General features: G+C 46.3%; 1 long non-coding RNA gene across 2 annotated transcripts in view; it reads right to left on the bottom strand.

The window, feature by feature from the left end:
• Positions 1–975: 975 nt before the first annotated feature.
• Positions 976–23,307, bottom strand: part of LOC132812784 (uncharacterized) — a 34,293-nt gene continuing 11,961 nt past the window's right edge. For both annotated transcript variants that reach the window (XR_009643779.1, XR_009643780.1), the window contains exons 2-5: positions 16,628–16,736; positions 12,695–12,800; positions 2,773–3,006; positions 976–1,300 (exon numbers count right to left, since the gene is read on the bottom strand). This is a non-coding gene — a long non-coding RNA (uncharacterized LOC132812784). The remainder of the gene's footprint in view (positions 1,301–2,772; positions 3,007–12,694; positions 12,801–16,627; positions 16,737–23,307) is intronic.

Consider the following 23,307-nt stretch of genomic DNA (forward strand, 5'->3'; position numbering starts at 1 on the left):
GTGTTCGACATGGAGGTGAAGTGAGCAGTGAGGGGAAATGTTACCACAAACTGCAGATGGACAACGCCTTTCAGCCCTTCAACCCTGCTCTGCCTTCAATAGATCATGGCCGATTTGTAGCCTAAGTTGCAATGTTCAAAACTCATCAATAAACTCCTCTGCAACAGACAAGATCAATATTCAAAAACGAATCTACAAACGCTGGGAAATCAGGAACTAAAACAGAAATTGCTGGAAAAATTCAGCAGACCTGGCAGCATCTGTGGAGAGTGAACCTTGGGGACCAGTGACTGGTCAGGTGACCAGCTGCAGCTGACCATTCTGCTGTTTCTGTAACACTCTCTGGAACAGGTTCTGGTGCGGGGGGAATGAGATTGTCAATAACAACTGAGAGAAACAGGAGGACGGGCTCAATCAGAATAAAACACATTTTGGTCTTGCACTTTTTATCAAAGGCAAACATTATTCATTATCATTTCAGAAATAAGCTAGTAGGCCAGAAATCAACTCTTCATGTCATTGTGCCTGGGAGACTGTGTTAATTCTGACCTGGTCCAGCCGACATGTCAATCCAGACCCTGAATAATGGGGTTGACTCTGAACCATTCCTGGGCAGTCAGAATGGATGACAAATGCTGCCCCAGCAAGCGATGCCGTGATCCCATGAACAAACAAAACAATCCAATCGCTGTGGTTAGTTGTGAACTCGCTGGTGTTATTGGAAGGTTTATGGGGTAAAGGGAGAAGAATGGCATTCAGTGAGGTGATCCTTTGGAGAGCTGATCAGCCAATCAGCCTCCTTTTGTACAGTAACAATTCTGTGAATAATTAATTCTGAGCCCTCTAAGGAAACATCAGAGCAGGGTTTGTAAAGAGGTCAGATTGAATGAGTGTCTCGGTGAACACAAGTGAGGCACAGGTACAGAGAGGCTTTGGGATGGATTAAATTAAATTTTATACATTTGCCCAGTCATCAACATTACAGCAGTTAAAAATGGGAGTGATGGAGAGAGTGGAATTAGAGCAGCAAATAAATCTTCAACAGTTATGCAGCTAAAGGGGATGCTGGGTAAAGATACCGTAGTTAGTGCTTATTTTATTCCAGGCACACCGGCCGAGGAGCACATCCTTCTTGTATCTATCCTCCCGAGCTCTTGAAGATTTTGTTCATTTGAAGTGTTTTGTGTTTAGATACTCCAGAGAAGACAGCTTCAAGCTCCTCAATCTCTCCTGCCAGGGCAATGCTGCTGTTAGAATTCAATTCACTGCGGCATGTTACTGGCTGCTTCATGGACTGGAACTGGCAATTGAGACCGAAAGGTTACTGTATAAAATACCTTCAATGATATTGCCAGACATGAGTGGTTTTAGGAAAATGACCTTGACTTACGGGCATGGAATGTCAGAGCACTTCCTGTTGTGGGGCATCCTGTTTAGATTCAATCTATTGATAACTATTAGAACTGCCTAGCACTGGCTCTGTCAAAGTGGTCAGAGCATTATGGCTGTCATCGAAGCTGGTAACAAACTTCCCATGGGTTAAAAATCGTAAATGATAGAGTAGGTACGAGGTCTGATGACGCTGTTGGAGTATTGATGTTGTTGTTAATCACATTAACTCAGCAGGAGTTGACTGAATTCATATTGTCTCTTTCTGAATCTCAGGATGTCTCTCTGGGCAATGACTCTCCGCAAACAGCAATGAGCAGGGGTCATCTGTTTTGATTTAAATTGCTCTATAGCATTGCTGCTCCACAGCACCAGGTACAAGGTTAGAGTCCAGCCTTGGACAACAGCCTGTGTGGAGTTTGCACATTCTCCCCAGGATAGTGTGGGTCCACTCCAGGTGCTCTGGTTTCCTCCCACAGTCCAAGATTTGTGGGTTAGGTGGATCAGTCGTGCTAAATTGTCCACAGTGGCCAGGATTGTGCAGACTCGGTGGATCAGCCATATGAAATGCAGTGTTACAGGGGCGGAGTGCTCCAGATGGGATGCTCTTTGGATAGTTGGTGGGGTTTGATGGGCCAATGCTCTCCTTCCACACTGTTGGGATTCTATTCTACGATTGAGGATAAAGACGATACAACAGGGTGTCCTTGGAGAAGGAGCACGTAGTGAGTATCAGTTCTCCCAATGCCTTTAGATAGAGATGGGCACTGCAGTGGATACATCATCTCCATCGCTGCCTCCTCATCCCCAACTCGACTTTGATTTGGTCCCTTCCCACTGTGTCATTTGTTAGGGGTGTTGTTTATAAATATTCAATTGGTTACATGGGTGGTTTACTGCGGGTGATTATATGTGAACCAAAATGGGGTAATGGGGGGTGATGATGTTGATGGTGGGAAGGTTGCTCAGCTGTGTGAGATAACACTTCCGGGTCAGAGAAATGGGGAATAAAGAACACTTCACAGCTCACAGAACCAGAACTGAAAAGCAGTTAAATCAAACCAAAGGTTCAGACAGGGAGGGAATATTTCCCTCGAGCTTGAGTAACTGGAAAGTGATGGTGTCCGGGAGTAGACAGGATTTGTTTTACAGGGTGTTTGAAATTTTAAAAACGGTTAGTTTCATTTCTTTTCTTTTAGTTTTATTTATTGTGGAATAAATAGCTACAATATTTTAAAACCAAATTCACAAACCTTGTGTTAAAGATAAATGTTAAATAAAATTCATCCAACCGTCCCTCACTGAAACCTGATGTGGAAGTGCATTCGCCTGGAGAATCCCTGCCCACTCCTTCCTACCCGGGCTCCATGGCTATATACATACCTGGGAGATAGCAGCAGGAGGAGACCATTCGGCCTTGAGAAGATGGTAGTGAGCTGCTGTCTTGAACCATTCACAGTCCATTTGGTGCAGAAAAACCAACAATGCTGTGTGGGAGAGTGTTGCTGGATTTTGGCCAAGTTATTCCCCATTTTTGGTTCTTCAAATGCTGGTTAACTTAATCACGATCTGCACGAGTTTGAGATTTCAGTCTGTAAACCTTCACCATTTAGCACCCTGTATAAAGGAATATGTACAGGTAGAAATTCATAGCAGACAATTCTAGCTTCTCTGGAATATCTTTTTTCCCCTTTCTTCCCCAAAAGCTGTAACGCTCCAGCCCACTTACTCTCTCCCACCATTCTGCCTCTGCTGTCCCTAATGTACCCACCCCCATTCTCATGGAGTTGCTGATAAACAGATCCATGCCACCACTTCCTGTCCTGGTTAGACTCTGCACCCTTTCTGGGTTCACTTCCTTTCCCTTCAGTTGCTGCAAGTCAATAATGTAACAGCAGAATGAAACAAAAGGAAACAGAAAGGGAGGTAGCAGATCCTGGACAGAAGAGGAACCTTCAGTCTGGGAGAATGGGTCAGATCCTTCTTTGTTTCCCATTGGTCCCATCCATGACAAGTTGGGGATGGAACTTGGTCCCATGTGAATGTGGTGACACACTGACCCCCCAGTCGATCAATATTACAAGCTGATTGGTTCCTCCTCCAGCCAATCACAGTGTGAAATGCTTTCCGCTAGTTACCCAAAGCACATACTACAAAACCCGCCCACATTCTATACATGTGCAGTTCTGGGCTTCCCCTCACACGCGTGTTCTCTGCCTCAGGGATTGTGGGAGTTGTAGTCCCCATGAAGCCACTGGAGACATGTTTCTGGATAGTGAATGAAAAGTGTGGGCTGGAGGGTGTTGTGTATAGGATCCCCATTCAGACACACAGGACATATGGGCTGTTACTGGGTTTTACTGAGACATCTCCTTCCACAACCTGATTTCTGATGTAAGGGACATAGATTCAGCCAATTGCGGGGTGGGGAGGTTAATAAGGGGTTGCAGATTTTAAGCAGATGTAGCTCAGTGGTTAGCACTGCTGCCACACAGCGTCAGGGACCCGGGTTTTATTTCAGCCAGATGCGACTGCGTGGAGTTTACACGGTCTCACCATGTCTGCGTGGGTTTCCTAGGGTGTTCGAGCTTCCTCCCACTGTCCAAAGATGTATAGGTTAGGTGAATTGCCCATGTTAAATTGCCCACAGTGTCCATGTATGTGCCAGTTAGGCCATTAGCCATGGGAAATGCAGGTTACAGGGACAGGGTGGGTCTGAATGGGATGGTCATCATAGGTTGGTGTGGACTCGATGGATGAATACCCTGTTTCTGCACTGTAGGGACTCTATTCTCATGAAGAAGAATGTACTTGTCTCAATGTGCTGTGAATCTGTGGCATTCCCTATTAAAGATGCGGTGGATGCCAGGACAATGAGCAGATTTACTGAAGAGATACAGATGTTGAATTTGCAATGAGATGAAGGGTGAGAGAGAGCAGGTGGGAAAACCCAGCTGAGACCGAGGTGAGCTCAATCATCACCGTATTAAATGGTGGGGCTGGTTCGAAGGGCTGCATTGCCTCTCCTGTGCCCAGTGCTCATCTTCTTACGGTAATAACTGGAAAGCTGAATCCAAAACTCACCACCCTCCCCAAAGGAGATTTTCGGAAAAAGCAGGATAATCAGGTGGATTAGAGTTCCAAACTTAGATAGTGAGGAAGCGTGTAGGAGATAGTGATTTTGCAATTTTAAACTGAGGGGAGACAGTGATTTATGGGTTTAGACTGTGAGGACATTCACACCGTCCAGAATACTCTGTTGTGAATATGTATCCTATACTTTAATACAAAGCCAAGGTCTTTGACAATGAAACGCAAAGCACCCAGAAAACATCTCCTCCCCTTGTAATCTGATAAAAGACTTCTGATAAATCTGGTTGAACTGAGAACACAGCTGGAAAGCTGGAAGATTAGATCCAATCCAAGATCCAGTGCTTAAACAAAGGAGACTACAATAGGATGAGGCAGGAGTTGGCTAATGTAAACTGGAAGCAAAGACTTTACCATGGGAAAGTTGACGGACAACGGGGGAATTTTTCGAAGTGCTCAGCAAAAGTATATATCAGTGAAAAGGAAGGACTGTAGGAAAAAGGAGTAATCTGCCATGGGTGGCTCAGGAAATAAGGGAGTCTATCAAATGAAATAGAAGGCATACAAATTGGCAATAACCAAGGAGAAACTAGGAGATTAGAGAAACTTTAAAGATCAACAGAAAGCTAGATGGGATTGGGGGAGAAAAGAGATGAGTAGCTATCTCCAGGGATGGAATAGCAGCTTACACTGCTAGAGGGGAACCTATTGTGTGGGGAAATGTGGCCTCTCATTGTTGAAGCACTTCACTGTTCCCATAGAGATAATCCTGATCACGTTACAAATCACAGCACACTCCAAAAGCTTGTACTTCCAAATAAATTGTTGGACTATAACCTGGTGTTGTGTGATTTATAAGTTTGTCCACCCCACCCCAACACCGGCTCCTCCATAACAGAATGCTGATCAACATCCCCACTGAAACTGAAGTGCCTGTCAGATACTTGAGGGAGCCACAGGGGTGTATGTTTTAACCACAAAGTGTGAAACTGAACTAGACTTTCTAACTGACCGTTGCCATGGAGACAATACTGAGAGAGAGTCTCTATTCAAAGTCCCAAACCACAAAGGTATAAGAATGGGAGCTTTACATCGGACAGGCGGGGAGTTACCTGATGCTGCCTGAAGGTGTTTTGCATGTACACTATCCAGGTAACTGCCATGTCTCATCAATAAAGACGCTAAGAAGACCTCTCAGAGTTCTGTGCCTAGTTATTGATAACCAGTAGGGTTTAGGAATATGAGTACACAGCAGTCAGTCTTCACAGTGGAGGATACGAAGAACATGCCAGTAATTGATAAGGAGACTGAGGAAGGTGAGGACCTAGAAATAACCATTATCATGAAAGAGTTAGAGCTGGGCAAGCTAATGGTAGACAGGTCTCATGGCCCTGATGGAATACATCCCAGGATATCAACAGAGTTAGTGCGAGAAATTGCAGATGCACTTCAGAGTCATAGCATCCTACAGCAGAGACAGGCCCTTTGGCCCAAACTGGCCCATGCCGACCAGAATGTCCATCCACACTAACCCCATTTCCCTGCACTTGGCCCATCTGCTTCTGACCCTTTCCTATCCATGTATTTGTCCAAATGTCTTTTACCTGTTGTGAGAGTGTACCCACCTCAACCACTTCCACTGGCAGCTCATTCCATATACATACCACCCTCTGTGTACAACAGTTGCCCCTCAACTTCCCTTCTAACCTTCAACTGATGCTCTCCAGTCCTGGATTCCCTGGGGAAAAGAAGACTGAGTGCATTCACCTTATCCATGCCCCTCATGGTCTTATACACTTCTAGAACAGTATCCACTCAGTTTCCTCTGCTCTAAACAAAAAAATCCTCGCTTGTCCAACCTCTCCCTATAACTCAGGCCCTGAGCCCTGACAGCATCCTTTTAAATTGTTCTGCACCTTTTACAGTTTAATAACTGAAACCTACACTGCATTCCTCATATTTCCAGTGTTTCCCCACGGCGCTGGAACCGACGTAACAACAATCCATGATCGAGAATGAACTCCTTTACAACAATCCCATTTTCATAGTGTTTCCCAAGGTGCAGGTATCCTTGTGTCTTTCTGGTTGCATGGTTAATTAAAGACTTGTCCTTCTACAAAGCAAAGCTGTGGCTTAATTGTTCCTGGGAGATGTGCCATGATTTTTCAGACTTTCAAAAACAAACAAACTCTTTCTCCACAGTCACCACCCTAACATGGACTTGGCTGTACCTCAGTATTTTTTCCAGTCACACAGATTTGAAATATTCGCCCATGGACAGAATACACACCTTTCCTTCCACATGAAAAGGCCAATGAATATTCAGATCGGCACGGATCAATTAACTATCAGATCTGAACATGAAGTCCAATTTGAATCTCTCATCCACAAATCCACCCTTTCAGTACCCTACAACTGAGAAAACAACTCACCATATTAATACAGGATGGATCTTTATAAGACAATTATAGTATTAAATTGTAGTTTCATCTTTTCCAAAGTTTTAAATCTCAGTCTAACAATTTCTTTCTTCTGTGAACTGAAATCCAAACCAATCTCCTCACTCCTTTCCTCCACACCCAGTTCTCACACACTCTCCTCTCTTTGAATTCAGTTTCCTATCTCTTGTCTGCGGACGAAGAACCAAATCAATGAGTCTGACTCTGAGTCCATCGGGGTTGGTGGGGGGGGTGGGGGGGGGGGGAGGGGAGGGAGGGAGAAGAGGGTGGCGTTGTTGGTGAATCCTCTGATGACAACCACCCTGCATACACTGCTTCCTGCACACTCTGGCCAAAACCCGTCTTACTAAAATGAACCAAATTAGAACTCTAATTGCAGGCCCATCCTTGTCACTTTCCATAAAAACCCTGAATCTTCACAAAAAAAGAGTTCTGATAACTTTCTGCAAAATGCTGCCCCACTGATAGTCTGATCACATCTCAGGGGGGCCGGGAAAGGGGCCATTCCCCTGGGTCCTGCTCCCACAGGGAGGAAGATGCCAATGACAGATTAATCCCTCACAACCACAGCCTCCTTCCCAGGCACTGTGCATACTCCCACAATTGGCCAGCACTGTGCCCATACACTGGTCTCCTCTCCTACAGCACGTGTTCCCGATCATACAGGAGTCCGGGAGACTGACAGCAGCTGCTGCCCAATATATCAGAATCCCTCCAGTATGGAAACTGGCCCTTCGGCCAAACAAGTCCATACAGACCCTCCAAACAGTAACTTACACAGACCCATTCCCCTACCCTATATTTACCCCTGACTAATGCAACTAATAAGTGGGGCAATTTGGAATGGCCAATTCACCTGTCCTGCACATCTTTGGGATTGTGGGCAGAAACCGGAGCACCTGGAGGAAACCCGCTCAGACACGGGAAGAATGCACAAACTCCGGGTTTGGCCGGAATCGAACCAGAGTACCTGGTGCTGTGAGGCAGCAGAGCTAACCACTGAGCCGTCTCTATGGACGGGAAGGGGTGGGGCTGGAGAACTGGGGTAATGGGATTGTAAACAATGAATGAATGAGGAGGACACTGGGGGATGGACAGGTCAGTGAGGGACAGGAGCAGTGCAGCAGCAGGAGAGGATCCTGGACAAACTGAGCAATGGGAGAGTCTGACAGGAGAGAAACTACAGGAAGGTTCTGTTTAGAGGCTCAGGCAGGGACAGCTGGGAGACAGTATGGCCTGGTGGCTTGGGCAGGTTTTCTAATCAGCCTCTTCAAAGATGCTGTTCCTCAACTCTGAACCTGATCCTCCTGGTTCAGAGGTAAGGACACTGCCACCATTTCCTGGTGGGCGAGGGATATGGGGACTGCCTTTCGAAAGGTTTCAAAAACCTGTGTTGGTGATATTAACAAGACTCAATATCCAGTCACTAACAAAATGCTGGTGTACTTGAACTTCATCCCGAATATTAACACCTATAACTGGGTAACGCAGACCCTGATGTACAGAGTTAAATCCTGGATATTAATAACAGCTTTGTGCATGGGAAATCATGTCTCATGAATCTGACTCAGTTTTTTTGAAGAAGTAACAAAGAGGATTGCTGAGGTCAGAGCCTGGACATGATCTACATGGACTTCAGTAAGGCGTTCGACAAGGTTCCTCCAGGGAGACTGGTCAGCGAGGTTAGATCGCATGGAGTACAGAACTGGCCTGAAGGTAGAAGGTTTTTCAGGCTGGAGGCCTGTGACCAGTGTAGTGTCACAAGGATCGGTGCTGGATCCACTACGTTTTATCATTTATATCAATGATTTGGATGTGAACATAAGAGGTACTGTAAGTAAGTTTGCAGATGACCCCAAAATGGGAGGTGTAGTAGGCAGTGAAAAAGATTACCTCAGAGTACAAGGGGATCTGGATCAGATGGGTGATGGGCTGAGGAATTCAGTTTAGACAAATGTGAGCTGCTGCATTTTGGAAAAGCATACTTTGGCAGGACTTATACAGTTTATAGTAAGTTCCTAGGGAGTGCTGCTAAACAAAGAGTCCTTGGAGTGCAGGTTCATACTTCCTTGAAAGTAGAGTAGCAAGTAGATAGAATAGTGAAGGAGGCAGTTGGTCTGCTTGTCTTTATTGGTCAGAGCATTGAATATAGGGGTTGGGAGGTCATATTGCGGCTGTACTGGACATTGATTCGGCAACTTTTGTAATATTCCATGCAATTCTGGTCCCCTTCCGATCAGATGGATGTTCTCAACTTGAAAGAGGTCAGAAAAGAATTATAGGAGGTTGCCAGGGTTGGATAGGCTGTTTTCCTTGGAGCATCAGAGGCTGAACGGTGAGCGGAAAGAGATTTTTAAAATCAGGCCGGGCATGGACAGGGTAAATAGACAAGATATTTTCCCTGCGGAGGGGGGAATACAGAACTAGGGGACTGGGAGGGGAGGGTAGACAGAGAGGGGGTGGATCGAGAGTGTTGGGACAGAAATGGGTGGGCGCAGAGAGGGGGGATAGAGAGGGGAGGCACAGAAATGGATGGGGACAGAAAGCGGGATTCGAGAGGAGGGGAACAGACGGGGGGGTACAGAGGGGGCGACCGACAGTTGGGGGGGGGGACCGACGGAGGGGGAAAAGAAACAGGTGTGCGACCGACAGGGGGGCAACTGACAGAGGGGAGACAGACCAACAGATTGTGGGACAGACCAACGGGGGAGTGCGACCGACGAGGTGGGGGGGGGGGCGACAAAGGACTGACCGACAGAGAGGGGGGGAAACCAGACAGAGTGGGGGGAGATGGGGGGAACAGAGAGGGGAAGATGGAGATCTACAACTCAACCCTGTTTGTGTTTTCTCCTCCTCACCTTACTTCCCTCTGAAGGGCTCAGAACAACTGCATAGTTCCTGGAAAGTGGGGTTTCAGGGAGATCAGGTGCTGAAAGTGGCATTTGGGACACTGACCTTTAATGGAATGCGCTGGTCAATAAATGGACTCTGGTTCGACTCCACTGTCTGTGTGGTGTTTGCACATTCTCCCTGTGTTTCTGTGTGGGCTTCCTCTGGGTGCTCTCAATTCCCTCCCACAAATCCAAAGCCATGCAGGTTAGCTGGATTAGCTTTGGGTAATGGTAGGTTACAGAGTTAGGGTGGAATGCTGTTCCGATGGTTGGTATGGTCTCATGGGCCGAAAGGTCTGCTTCCACACTGTGGGGATTCTGTCACTGAGTATAGGGATTAGGAGGTCACGGTGTGGCTGAGTAGGGCATTGGTCAGGCCAGTGGTAGAATACTGCATTCAATTGTAGTCTCCCTGATTTCAGAAAGATGTTACCAGAATAGGACTCAACCTCTTAATGGCAAGTTCCAGGGAAGTGTTGACAAACAAACAGACCGTGCAGTGTGGGTTGATAATTCCTTGAAAGTGTTGTTGAAGGTGGACAGGTCAGTGAAGGTGGTGTGCGGTATGCTAGCTGTTATTGGGCAGTGCATTGAGGATAGGAGTTGGGAGATCAGGTTTTGGTTGTAAGTTTATTGGCTCGGCCACCTTTGGAATCCCCAGACTGCTTTCAATTCCAGTCTCCCTGTTACAGGAAAGATGTTGGGAAACTTGAAAGAGTTCAGAAAAGTTTGACCAGGGTGTTGCTAGTATTGGAACATTTGAACCATAGGGAGAGGCTGAATAGGCTGAGGCTATTTCCCTGCAGCACTGGACACTTTAGGTGGCTTTATCGAACTTTATAAAATTAGAGGAGTAATGATAGGGTGACTAGTCATGGTTTTTTTTTCCCCCAGAGTAGGGGAGACCAAACAAATGTGAATCTTTTTCCCAAGGTGGAAATGACAAATTCTAGAGGAGAGATGGCAAGTTTAAAGGATATGAAAACCGAACCAACTGCAGATGCTGTAAACCAGGAAGAGAATCAGAAGTTTCTGGAAAAGCTCAGCAGGTCTAGCAGCAGGTGTGAAAAGAAATTAGAGTTAACGTATCTGAGGAAGGGTGACCAGACCAGAAACTTTAACTGATTCTTTTTCACAGATGCTGCATGACCTGCTGAGCATTTCCAACAACATCTGTGCTAGTTTAAAGGGAGTGGTTTGGAGTATATACCTGAGAGTAACTTTATAAAGAGCGAGTCAGACCACATCTAGAGTAATGACAGAAGTGTTGGTCCCTTTATTTAAGGAAATACATCATTTCATCAGAGGCATTTCACAGAAACTTGACTGAGATGAACCCTGGTTTGCAGGGATTATCTTTTAAGAAAAGGCTGAAGAAGTTGGGATTCTACTCACTGAATTTGGGAAGAATGAGAGGTGATCTCATTGTAACATGAAGGATTCTCAAGGAGTTTGACAGGGTAAATACTGAGAGGATGTTTCCCATCATGAGGGAGTCTGGAACCAGGTTCTGGGATAGTCGTGGAATCACGTGTTCTGTTTTGGATTCGTCAAGTTTAAGGCAACACCCGACACGGCTCAGGGGTTTCAGTAGCAATGGAGCTGGGGTGAGGTGGAGACAAGCAACATTTAAGAGATTGGAATTCCTGGTGTCTGTGATAGTGTAGATGCCTGATCAGAAGGTCACCTTGGGGTCAGAATATGAGAGCAATATCGTGAAGAGTGTGGTTCTGCCTCAGACAGTTCCCAGGGAGAGAGAGGGGCTCAGCAGTAAGGGAAAGTAATTTGTAATAGCAACTGAAGGCAATGGGTTTAACCATTGCAACATTCCATTGTAGGAAATTGCAGCCAATCGCGTAGTGGGAGTGTGATGAGCAGTTTGATAACTGAGTAATGGAGAGGGATGATGGGGAGGGAGAGCTGGGCATTGTCAGTGTACATGTGAAACCTAACACGGTGCTTTTGGACGATGTCACCTCCTGGCAGTATGCAGGTGAGAAACAGGAGGGACCAAGGAGAGATCCTGGAGGGACACCAAATACAAGGAATTCAGAAAGAAAAGGGAGAGTGGAGATGGAGGAGGTGTTTGCAACAACGGTGGGGTCAAATATTAGTTTGTAGCAGAATGGGAGAGAAGGACATAACCAGAAAAGAGAGACAGATAGAACAAGGAACAATATCTGTGACTTAGTGAGGGGGAGTGATGAGGAGGAGGCACAGTCTAACACCAAAAACACTATTTCTACATTAGTGACGTCACCCAACTCCACCCTAGTCTCAGCTCATTTACTGAAACACTCGTCCATCCCTGTGTTATCTCCAGACTTCGTTATCAAACACACTCTTTGCCAACCTCCCACATTCAACTTACATGCAATCTCAAGAGTATCTAAAACCCTACTGTACAAGTGCTCACTTGTACCAAAATTTGTTGATCCATCAACAAACAACAATTTAAAATTCTCACCCTTGATGTAATTCCTGGCTGTGAACATCCCTGTCTCCCTGCACCACACAACCTGTGAGACCCCGACAACTCATTTTCTTTCAGATTCCCAACGATGTGTTTATTCATTGCTTCACCTGTCTGGCTGTTTCTCCTGTTGCCAAGGCAACACTGCCTGGAATTCCCACCCTAACCCTCTCAGACCTGCTTTCCTCCTTTAAGGTATTCCTGAAAACATGTTTATTTGGCAGTTCTTTTGATCACCTGACCTAATATCCCCATCTGTGGCCTTATGTCAGAAGCTCTTAATAGTATTTCTGTGGAATTATAAACTTAAAAAAAAACAAACTGTTGTTGATTTGCACATACATTGTCAACTCTTCACTGTCGCTGAGTGAATAATCTATAACAGCTCTTACCCAACCACATTGTGGGAGCACCTTCACCACATGAACTGCAGCTGTACAGGAAGTCAAACATCACCTTCTCCACAGGCAATGGGGCTTTGGCACTGATCACTGGGATCTGTGGAGGGAGAAACAGTTGATATTTCAGGGAGTGTAAAATGCATTATAGGGAGGGAAAATGGTGCAGCATTTGGGATTTTCAAATTTGTGTTTTACAATGTGCACTACGTTCTGTAAAACCTCTCATGCCATACCGTGAAAATTTCCTTCTCTTTCTGGTCTATGTCTTTCCTTCCCCTGCCCTGCACCTTCACACATTTCCAATGCCTTGGTCACAACAACACTGTGCTGCCAGTGAAGTTTATCACGTGGTTGAGTATTGTCCCGCCCCTCATTCACTCCGATTGGTTGAAGCAACAACTAGCACCTCTAGCCCCCGTTCCCCCATTAACATCAAGAATCCGAGGCCCATTGTGGGCTGGAGCATGCTCAGTGCTTCCTGCTTTTGCTGCTGTTCATCAGGTATGAGAGAGAGAGGGCTCATCCCTGTTTCTCCTGATGTCAGACAATAACAACAACTACCTGCATTGTATGGAGCCTTTCACATTGACAAATCTCCTAAAATTCTTCACGGATGATGGAAACGTTGATTAAAGAGAACGATTTTTAGATACATCTTTAAGGTGGACAGAGGGGGTTAGGGAGAATATTCCAAAGGTTTGTGTACTCGGCAGCTCCAATTGTGGAGTGATATAGGTGGGCAACAGCTTACAATGGAGACAGTTAGGGGCTAACCATAGGTTAAGAACCCCATGTCGAAGCCCCCTACCCCACACACCAGACCTTGTTCTCACAGCCTGTCATTACACACTACCTATGGTTAGCCACTAACTGTCTCCACTAACAGCTAGTCACCCTCCCCCAGCCACATTATTATCCACTCCTTTATCCAACCGTTCTTCTCACTCTATCCCCACCTATCCTTTACTCCTTATATCCTCTCCCCACACTATCTTCTGCAAATAAACTGACTTTTTTTCCTCAGTAACATCTGTTCTGTGGAAAGGACACCGGATCTTAAACTTTAACTCTGATTTCTCTTCACAGATGCTGCCAGACCTGCTGAGATTTTCCAGACCCTCCGGGTTGTTGTTTCTGTTTTACATCTTCCGCAGTTCTTTTGGTTTTAATTTACCGGAAGTTTGTAATTCAGGTCCAACAGCCTCTGTCCCAGTCCCTGCTGTCTCTCCCACCCTCACCCAGTGACACTGCACCTGCACAGCTCATGGACAGGTGTCGGCTTGCTGACCACACCCCTGATTCACTCCCATTGGCTGCAGGGGAACACAGACTCTCCTCCATCATTCACAGTGAAGAGGGCAGTATCACAGAGCACAGGGGCTGGGGGCTATTCAGCCCATTGGGGCTGTACTCTCTCTCTCTGGAGATGCTGCAAATCTGTCCCAAGTCCCCTCCCATGAGCCCATAGCCTCCCAAATCTTTCCTTAAAAAGTAAAATTCCAAGTCTGTTTCAGAATACCTGCTGAATCTGTGTCGTTCAGACTGTTCCAGATGCTCAGAACTTACTGAGTAAAATAGCGTTCACATTTTCACCTTGTATTATTTGCCAATTACTTGAAAATAGTTACTAAAAATTGTGACAGTGTTAACAATTCCTCTCTCTCTCTGTAAATTCAAGACCTTGCAACCAAATCTGCACAAGATCGAAATCACTGCTTCACCTTCTCAGCTCCAAGGATAATTATCTGTGCTTCAGCTAGCTCTGCACAAAAGAGAGGAATGCATCTTAAATTATCAACATCAAAGAAACAGACCTTCGGTCCAATTCGTCCTTGCCAACGAGGAATCCTAAACTAATGGATTCCCATTTACCATCTATTGGCCTGTATCCATCAAATCCCTTCCGATTCATGTATCCAATTGGAAGCCTTTTAAATGTTGGGATTTTATCAGCCTCCACTACTTCATCTGGTAGCCCCTCCCATACACACACCACACTCAGCTTGAAAACGTTGCCACTTAGATCCCTTTTAAATCTTTGCCCTCTAAACTTAAACCCATGTGCTCTAGTTTTGGACCCACCTAACCTGAGGAAATAGGACGCCAGCTGCTCACCTTATCCACGCCCCTCGTGATTTTATAAGTCTCCATGGAGACACCTCTCAGTCTTTGACTCACCTGAGAAAATAGCCCCAGCCTATTCAGCCTCTCCCTGTAGCCCAAATCCTCCAATCCTGGCAACGTTTTTGTAAATCTTGTCCAAACCTTTTCAAGTTTCACAACATCCTTCCGAGAACAGGGAAATTCAAACTGAAAACAGAATTCCAGAAGTGGCTTAACCAACATCCTGTCCAGCCACAATATGGCGTCCCAGTTTCTGTATTCAATGCATTGACCAATAACGGAGAGCGTTAATGGAGTCCCATTTGCCAGCGGTTCACCCTTATCCCTCTAAATCCTCCCTCTTCATGTACCAAATCAGATGCCTGATTCCAAGAACAGGGAGATTGGAACTGAAAACAGAATTCCAGAAGACCTATAATCAGTGCCCTGTCCAGCCACAATATGACGTCACAACAGCTGCATTCAATGCATTGACCAATAATGGGGAGCGTACCAAATGCTGCATTCACTACCCCGCCTACCTGTGACTCTACTTTCAAGGAACTATGAACCTGCACTCCAAGGTCCCTTTGTTCAGCAACGCCCCTCAGGACTTTACCATTAAGTGTATAAGTCCTGCTCTGATTTGCCTTTTCAAAATACAACAGCTCACATTTATCTAAATTGAACTCCGTCTGCCATTCCTTGCTCCAATGGCCCATCTGATCAAGATCCTGTTGTATTCTGAGCTAACCTTCTTCACTGTCCATGACACCTCCAATTTTGGTGTCTTCTGTAAACCTGACCATACCTCATATATTCACATCCAAGTCATTTATTTAAGGGCCCAATATCCATCCTTGCAGCACATTGCTGCTCACAGACCTCCGGTCCGCAAAGCAACCCTCCATCATCCTCTGTCTCCTACTTTCAAGATAGTTTTGTAATGGCTTGCTCTCTCTGCATTCCATGTTATCTAACCCTGCTAACCAGTCTGCTTTGTGGAACATTGTTGAATGTCCATATCAACAGCATTCACCGCCTTCCTTATTCAATTTTTTCGTCACTTCAAAATACTCACTCAAGTTAGTGAGACCCAATTGTGCATGTACAAAGCCACATTGACTCTACCTGATCATTTCTGTCCCGCTGCGCCTTCCTTGTTCAGTCCACACCCTCCCACCAACCCACGCTCCACACACTTGACCCTCCCTTACCACCACGGGAGATGTAAAACATGCGGCCACACCTCCCTCTGACCTCTGTCCAAGACCCCAAAATGATCTTTTCACATTAGGCAGAGATTTGCCTGCACATCCCAAAACCTCATCTTCTGAATATGGGAAATTTAACATGGTTCATCCAACTAAACTACACATCTTTGGACTGTGGGAGCAAACTGGAACACCCGAAGGAAATCCTCACAGACACTGGGGAGAATGTGTCAACTCCAACACAGACAGTTGCCCGAGGCTGGAATCAAACCCAGGTCCCCGGTGCTGAGGAAGCAGCACAAACCACTGAGCCACAATACTGTGGGATCTTTGATGCTGATGAGCTGCCCCACTAATACCTCAGTCACTCACCCTGCCTTGTTTCCTAAGAGGCAGTGATGATGGGGTGAAATCAGACAGTTAATTCAGAGACCCAGATAACGTTCTGGGGACAAGGGTTTGAATCCCATCACGGCAGATTTTGGAACGTGAATTCAATAAATATCTGGAAAAAATAATCTAGTGATGACAGGAATCCATTGTCAATTGTTGGAAAAACCAATGTGGCTCACTCATGACCTTTAGGGAAGGAAAATGCCATCCTTACCTGGTCTGGTCTGCATGGGACTCCAGACCTATAGCAACGCAGTTGACTCTTAACTGCCCTCTGGGTAAACGCAGCAATAAATGCTGGCCGAGCCAGTGACAGCCTCATCCTGTGAATGAATAAAGAAAACAGGTCAGGTTTTGTTCCTTTTCTCGTCGGTACATCCTACAAACTCAATCAGAAACGTTCTCGTACACACTGAACAAATACCTTTCCATCCAAGCCCTTAACACTACAGCACTCCGAGGCCATGTTGGTAAAGTTAAAACCACTTATCATTGCATCCATATTATTCTTACAGATAACCGAGGTCTCCTGGTAAAATTGTATCTCAATTCCCTGCTGACTATTGGGAGAGGGTCTATAACACAATTCCAGTAAGATGGTCATCCCTTTCTTATTTCTCAGTACCAACCAAATAACTTGCCTGGATGTACTCCCAGGAATATCCTTCCGAAGCCCAGCTATAATGTTATCCCTAATCAAAAACACCTCTCCCACTGCGCTGTTGGTCCCTTTCTATCCTTACTATAGCATCTATACCCTGGAACATTAATCTGCTAGTCCTATCCATCCCTGAGTGATGCCTCTGTAATTGCTGTAATATCCCAGTCACATGTTCAAAACCATACCCTGAGCCCACCTGCCTGACCTGTCAGGTCTCTTGCACTGAAATAAATGCAGTGTAACTGGTCCGTCCCACCTCATTCTGTGACTTGCTCTTGCCTGCCTTGACAGTCTGACCGGTGAACAGTACCAGCCTCAGACTCACCTCTTTTCTCACTATCTCTTTAGGTTTACCCCGACTCCCTCACTGGTTTAATGCCTCCCGAGTGGCACTAGCAAATCTCCCTGCTCATCAGGACCCCATGCTTTCCCCTTCCTATGCCATTGGTACCAATGTACAATGTCCTCCCACTGGTTATTCTCCCTTTTGAGAATATTCTGCTCCCTCTGTGAGACACTGGCACCAGGGCAGCACCACCCCATTCTGATGTCTCACTGTCAGCTGCAGAAATGGCAGACTGTGCCCCTGACTAGAGAGTCCCCCATCACTATCGATCGTGTGGAAATGGATACACCTCACATTATGTTAGAAGCCAGTCTCAGTACCAGTAACTTGGCTGTCAGTGCTGCATTCCCCTGAAAGTCTATTACCACCTACATTTTTCAAAACCGTGTAATTGTCTGAGATGGGGATAGCCAGTGGAGACTCCTGCAGTACCTACCTACCCCTCCTAGCTTTCCCAGAGGTAACCCATCTACCTGACTGTACCTGCAGTATCCTGCATTCCTGAGACTGCCACATATCACACCCCCGGCTCCTGCCAATTCCTCACTGCCTTTAATCACTCCTCCACCAATCCATGCGTTCCAATAGGATTTGCAATCACACTTCCTGCAGACAATCATCAGGTTCATTGAAACTCTCCCTAATCTCCCACATCCGACAGGAACAGTAGGCCACTCTACAACAGGCCATCTCTCCGCCTTAACAACCTACAGACCAAGACAAAGGCACAGTCTTACTGCTCGAAAAATACTGCCCGAGAATAACAATGCTTACGTTTTATATCTTAAACATTTAATCAAGAGACTGTAAGACATTAAAAAGAAATCCTCACCTTACTCACTATTGTAGATTTAATAAAATAAAACAGACTAAGATTGAAGTTTGAAGAGACTGAAACTCACTGAGCTGATCCCGGCTCTGAGTACTTCCAAGGGTGAGGTCTCTCTGAGGGCAGCTGTGAAATGTCACTGTTTCTCTTCTCTGCCCGCTCCATTTCCAGAGAGGTTTTTAACTTCACAGCAAGTCAGCTCAGAGAGGTCACTGCTTGGTTTTATTCACTCGGGGTTGCCTTTGCTGCCCAGACAGTATTTATTGGCCACCTTCACTTGCCTTGGAGAAAGTGGTGGTTAACTGCCTCCCTGAAATGTTGCAGTACATGTACACCACAGTGATGTTTGGACAACAATCCCCCTCTGGCCCCACAACCCTCCCTGTCTCTGTAATCCCCCTCCGGCTTCACCACTCTCCCTGTCTCTGTAATCCCCTCCGGCTTCACCACCCTCCCTGTCTCTGTAATCCCCCTCCGGCTTCACCACCCTCCCTGTCTCTGTAATCCCCCTCCGGCTTCACCACCCTCCCTGTCTCTGTAATCCCCCTCCGGCTTCACCACCCTCCTGTCTCTGTAATCCCCTCCGGCCCCACAACCCTCCCTGTCTCTGTAATCCCCCTCCGGCCCCACAACCCTCCCTGTCTCTGTAATCCCCCTCCGGCTTCACCACTCTCCCTGTCTCTGTAATCCCCCTCCGGCTTCACCACCCTCCCTGTCTCTGTAATCCCCTCCGGCCCCACAACCCTCCCTGTCTCTATAATCCCGCTCCGGCTTCACCACCCTCCCTGTCTCTGTAATCCCCCTCCAGCCCCACAACTCTCCGTCTCTGTAATCCCCCTCCGGCTTCAGAAATTACATGTCCGTGGCATAAGATTTTTATTTGGATTCGTTTTTGTTTAATAAACCACCTCCCCCCTCCACAAAAAAGTGACATATTTCACCACCAAACAAATTTCTGTTGATTGACCTTTTGGAGAGGCCGACACATGGACACCACAGTATTTTATCTCACATTGTACACGTAGAATGATGGAACTTGCTTTTAAATATTGCTAAAAAAGGAAGGCAATGGCTTAATGGTATTCCTGCCAGATGATTGAAATGTACAGTGTTCGGAGGATTAGGGATAGAATCCCAACATGGCTGATGGCAGCATCGGAATCCAATACAATCTAGAATGAAAAGGCGAATGATGACCATGAAACTATTGTCGATTGTTAGAAAACCCAACTGGTTCACTCATGTCCTGTAGGGAAGGAAACTGTCATCCTCACCTGGTCTGGCCTACATGTGACTCCAGACCCACAGCAATGTGGTTAACTCTCAACTGCCCTCAGGAAAAATACTTTAAAAACTGTTAACAAATACTCCGCAGGTATCACTTAAAAACTGGCTGTTCCCAATGGGACCATGTGAATTTCTGAACGGCCTGAACTAAAACGGAGTTTCAGCTTCACCTTCTCCCTGTCTCCCCTCACTCTGTTTACACCCAACTCCAAAACACTCTCATTGAGCCAAGCAGCCCTCACAGTGCAGCCCTGTCATTTTCATTGCCTGCTCACACCTACACTGCCCTCAGCCTCCTGTACTGTTCCAGTGTATCTCAATGGGAGCTCAGGGACAGCATCTCATCTTTCAGTTCAGCCCTTTGTAACCCCAGAGTCAACATGGACCTCAGCAGTTTCTGAATGAACAGACAGTTGTCAGAAGCTGGAACATCCCACCTGAAAAGGTACTGGAATTTGAGTCCAAAAGGAGTTTTAATGGGAAGTTTGCAGGTAATTGAAAATATCAAGTTTACAGGTTAACATCATGAAGTGGGTGATTGGGTCTAAATCTGAGAGTTCTTACAAAGAGACAAGGTGTAATTTGGATAAATCTGTGCTCCCTCTCAGGCCAATATCTCCTTCCTCAGCTGCAGGGCCCAGAACAGAGCACACACCCAAAGGGTGATCCAACCACGAATTTGTACATCTTTCTGCTTAACAAAAATATTGGAGATATTTTCCCACAAACAGAACTGACAAACCTTTCTCCTTCCACAGTTAAATGCCAATGATATTCAGATCCTGATGACTCCATTGACTGTAAAAACTTACTTTTGAGATCCCAACCTCAATTATTCTGATTTAATATCCTATGAAATAAATTGACAAAACAAAACAGAATATAAAGACATACCTTTCTCTTGGTTTGTGCTTGATGTGTAAATGCCTCTCCTAAAATCACATCCCCCCCCCTCCCCCATCCTAGGAAGGGGACATGTCCATGCCCCTCACTGTACCTTGCCCCCAATAAAGATGGCGGCCATATCCCAGGACCTATCACCGCCTGAGGGCCGCAGCCATTTTCCCATCTGCTGCAAACGCGGGATTAAGAGTTTCTAATTCAGACTAACGACCCGTACAGAGTGTAATTAAAACTTCCCAGTCTGAAGTGACTCATTACCTCTGTCTCTGAGGCCACTCTCCCCTTCCCTGTTTGCCTCTCCCACATTCACCAACGGCCGAGTCACGTGACACTGCACAGGCGGAGTTACTGGTGACGTGTCATCCCACTGGCCACGCCCCTCATTCACTCCCATTGTTTGGATGACCAGCTGGTTCCACTTGGTCCACCAGTCCCACCACCTTTTCCTATTGGTGGAAAGCTGCCATCAATCAGCTGGACCCCATTGTGAGGTCAGTGGTGGGATCCTCCCCCTGCCTGAATCAAACCGGAAGGTGGATGGATGGTGTCAATCAGGAACAACAAGCAGGAGGTGCTGGGAAAGCTCAGCAGGTCTGGCAGCATCTGGGAACAGGAATCTGTCCAGTGGCCCTTCCTCAGAACCGATGGGAGCTGGGAACATTAGAATCCTGGCAGTGTGGAAACAGGCCATTCGGCCCAAAAGTCCACAGCGTCCCTCCGAATGGTATCCCACCCAGACCCATTCCCCTCCCCTATTACTGTATATTCCTCCTGACTAATGCACCTCACCTACACATCCCTGAGCATTATGGGAAATTTAGCTTGGCCAATTCAACTAACCTGCATACCTTTGTACTGCAGGAGATAGGGGTTAAAGAGTAAATAATAGGTAGGGACAGAACCCAGAGAGAGACCGGAACATTTGGAAAGACAAAGGAGTGGATTACGATCTGGCTGGGAGGGTGCATAGCTGTTAATGGAGAGGACAGGAACCTGTGTCTGGCAGCATCTCAGTGGAGGTGGCGGAAATGGCGACTGATGATCGACGTTCTGCTGCAAAAACAGACCCGAGCTTCCAGCTGCCTGTCACTATAACACACCTGGCCAACACCTCTGTCTCATGCTTACTGCAGTGTTCCAGTGAAGCCAGAACATACCAAAATACCAAATATTTCAAGGACTGCAATTTCCCCTCCCATGTGGTCAATACCATCCAATGTATCTCCTCCACTTCCTGCACCTCTGCCTTTGAAACCCACACCTCCAACTGCAACAAGGATAGAACACCCCACAAGCTCCCCCCACCCACCCCAAGTCCTTACCTTCCACCCAGATGCAACACATCAGCTTCTGCCATTCCCACCAGCTACAATCAGACCGCACCACCAGATTTTGAAGGGGTTTGACAGAATAAATACTGATGTGTCTGAGGGTAAATACTGAGGGGGAGTCTGAAACCAGATTCTGAGCCAGTCACAGAATCAAGGGTTCTGTTTCGGATTCATCACGTTTAAGGCAACACAGACATGGGTAAGGGGTTTCAGTAGCAATGGAGCTGAAGTGAGGAGGGGACAATCAACGTTTAAGAGATTGGAATTCCTGGTGTTTGGGATTGTGTAAACGTCTAATCAGAAGGTCAGCTTCGCGTCAGAAACAACTGCAATATTGTGAAGAGTGAACTGCAATATTGTGAAGAGTGTAGTTCTGCTGTATAGTTCTCAGTGAGAGGGAGGGGCTCAGCAGTAAGGGAAAGGAATTGGTCAGGCAACGGGTTTAACCATGACAATGTTTCATTGGAGGAAACTGCACCTAATCGAGTAGTGGGAATGTGGTTAGCAGCTTGATAACTGAGTAACAGTGGAGTAATGGAGAGGGATGACGGGGAGGGAGAGCTGGGCATTGTCAGTGTACATGTGAAACCCAACATGGTGCTTTTGCACAATGTCACCTCCTGTCAGTATGTAGAGGAGATACAAGAGGGGCCAAGGATAGATCCATGAGGGACACCAAATGCAAGGAATTCAGAAAGGAAAGGGAGAGTGGAGATGGAGCAGGACTTTTCAACAACCATGAGGTCAAATATTAGTTTTTCACAGAATGGGAGAGAAGGACATAACCAGAAAAGACAGAACAAGGAACAATATCTGTGAATCGGTGACGGAGACTGATGAGGAGGGGGAGAAAAGAGAGTTGGAAACTCTATGGTTTACTGAGATGAGGGTAAAAGGGTCAAGATGAGCTCTGATAAGGCTTGACCGGGATTGGAGAAAGTTTGGACAAAATCCGGGAACACCACGCGAGGCAGTTTGACTCAGTGGGAGGGAGGGAAGCAGCAGATCGGATTGTCTCAGTCTTAGTGACAGAGAAACTCCATGTGCTCCTTGCTCTTGTTGTTGGAGGAAGGATGGAGGAGACAGGATGATGGACAGTGTTTCACAAAGAAACAAAACCTGGGTAAGTGATATTTAAAGTGAGTGAACAAACCGAATGTATTTAACTTTTACCCAAAATATTAAAACCAATGACAGAAATCCTGGTTCGAATCCCAACTTGGCAGATGGTGGAATCTGAATTCAAGAAAAAATAACTGGAATTAGGAATCTCCTAATCTCCATGGAACCATTGTCAATGGTGGAAAAATATCCTGCCAACCCGACAGTGGCCCAGCCAGCTACTCACTGTATTCATCACTGCAAAGTCTCAACAAAGGAATGAAACTGGATGGACCACTCAGCATCTGACAAGGCACCAGAAAATACAACCACAGAATCAGCCCTCTCGATGGTGCAACGTCCTCCAGACTAACATCTGGAGTTTGGTGTCAAAATGTGCAGAGCTGTCTCACAGACCAATCAAGGAACAGCCTGA

The sequence above is a fragment of the Hemiscyllium ocellatum genome, unplaced genomic scaffold, assembly GCF_020745735.1.
Source record: "Hemiscyllium ocellatum isolate sHemOce1 unplaced genomic scaffold, sHemOce1.pat.X.cur. scaffold_3017_pat_ctg1, whole genome shotgun sequence".
In the NCBI taxonomy this organism is placed as follows: domain Eukaryota; kingdom Metazoa; phylum Chordata; class Chondrichthyes; order Orectolobiformes; family Hemiscylliidae; genus Hemiscyllium; species Hemiscyllium ocellatum.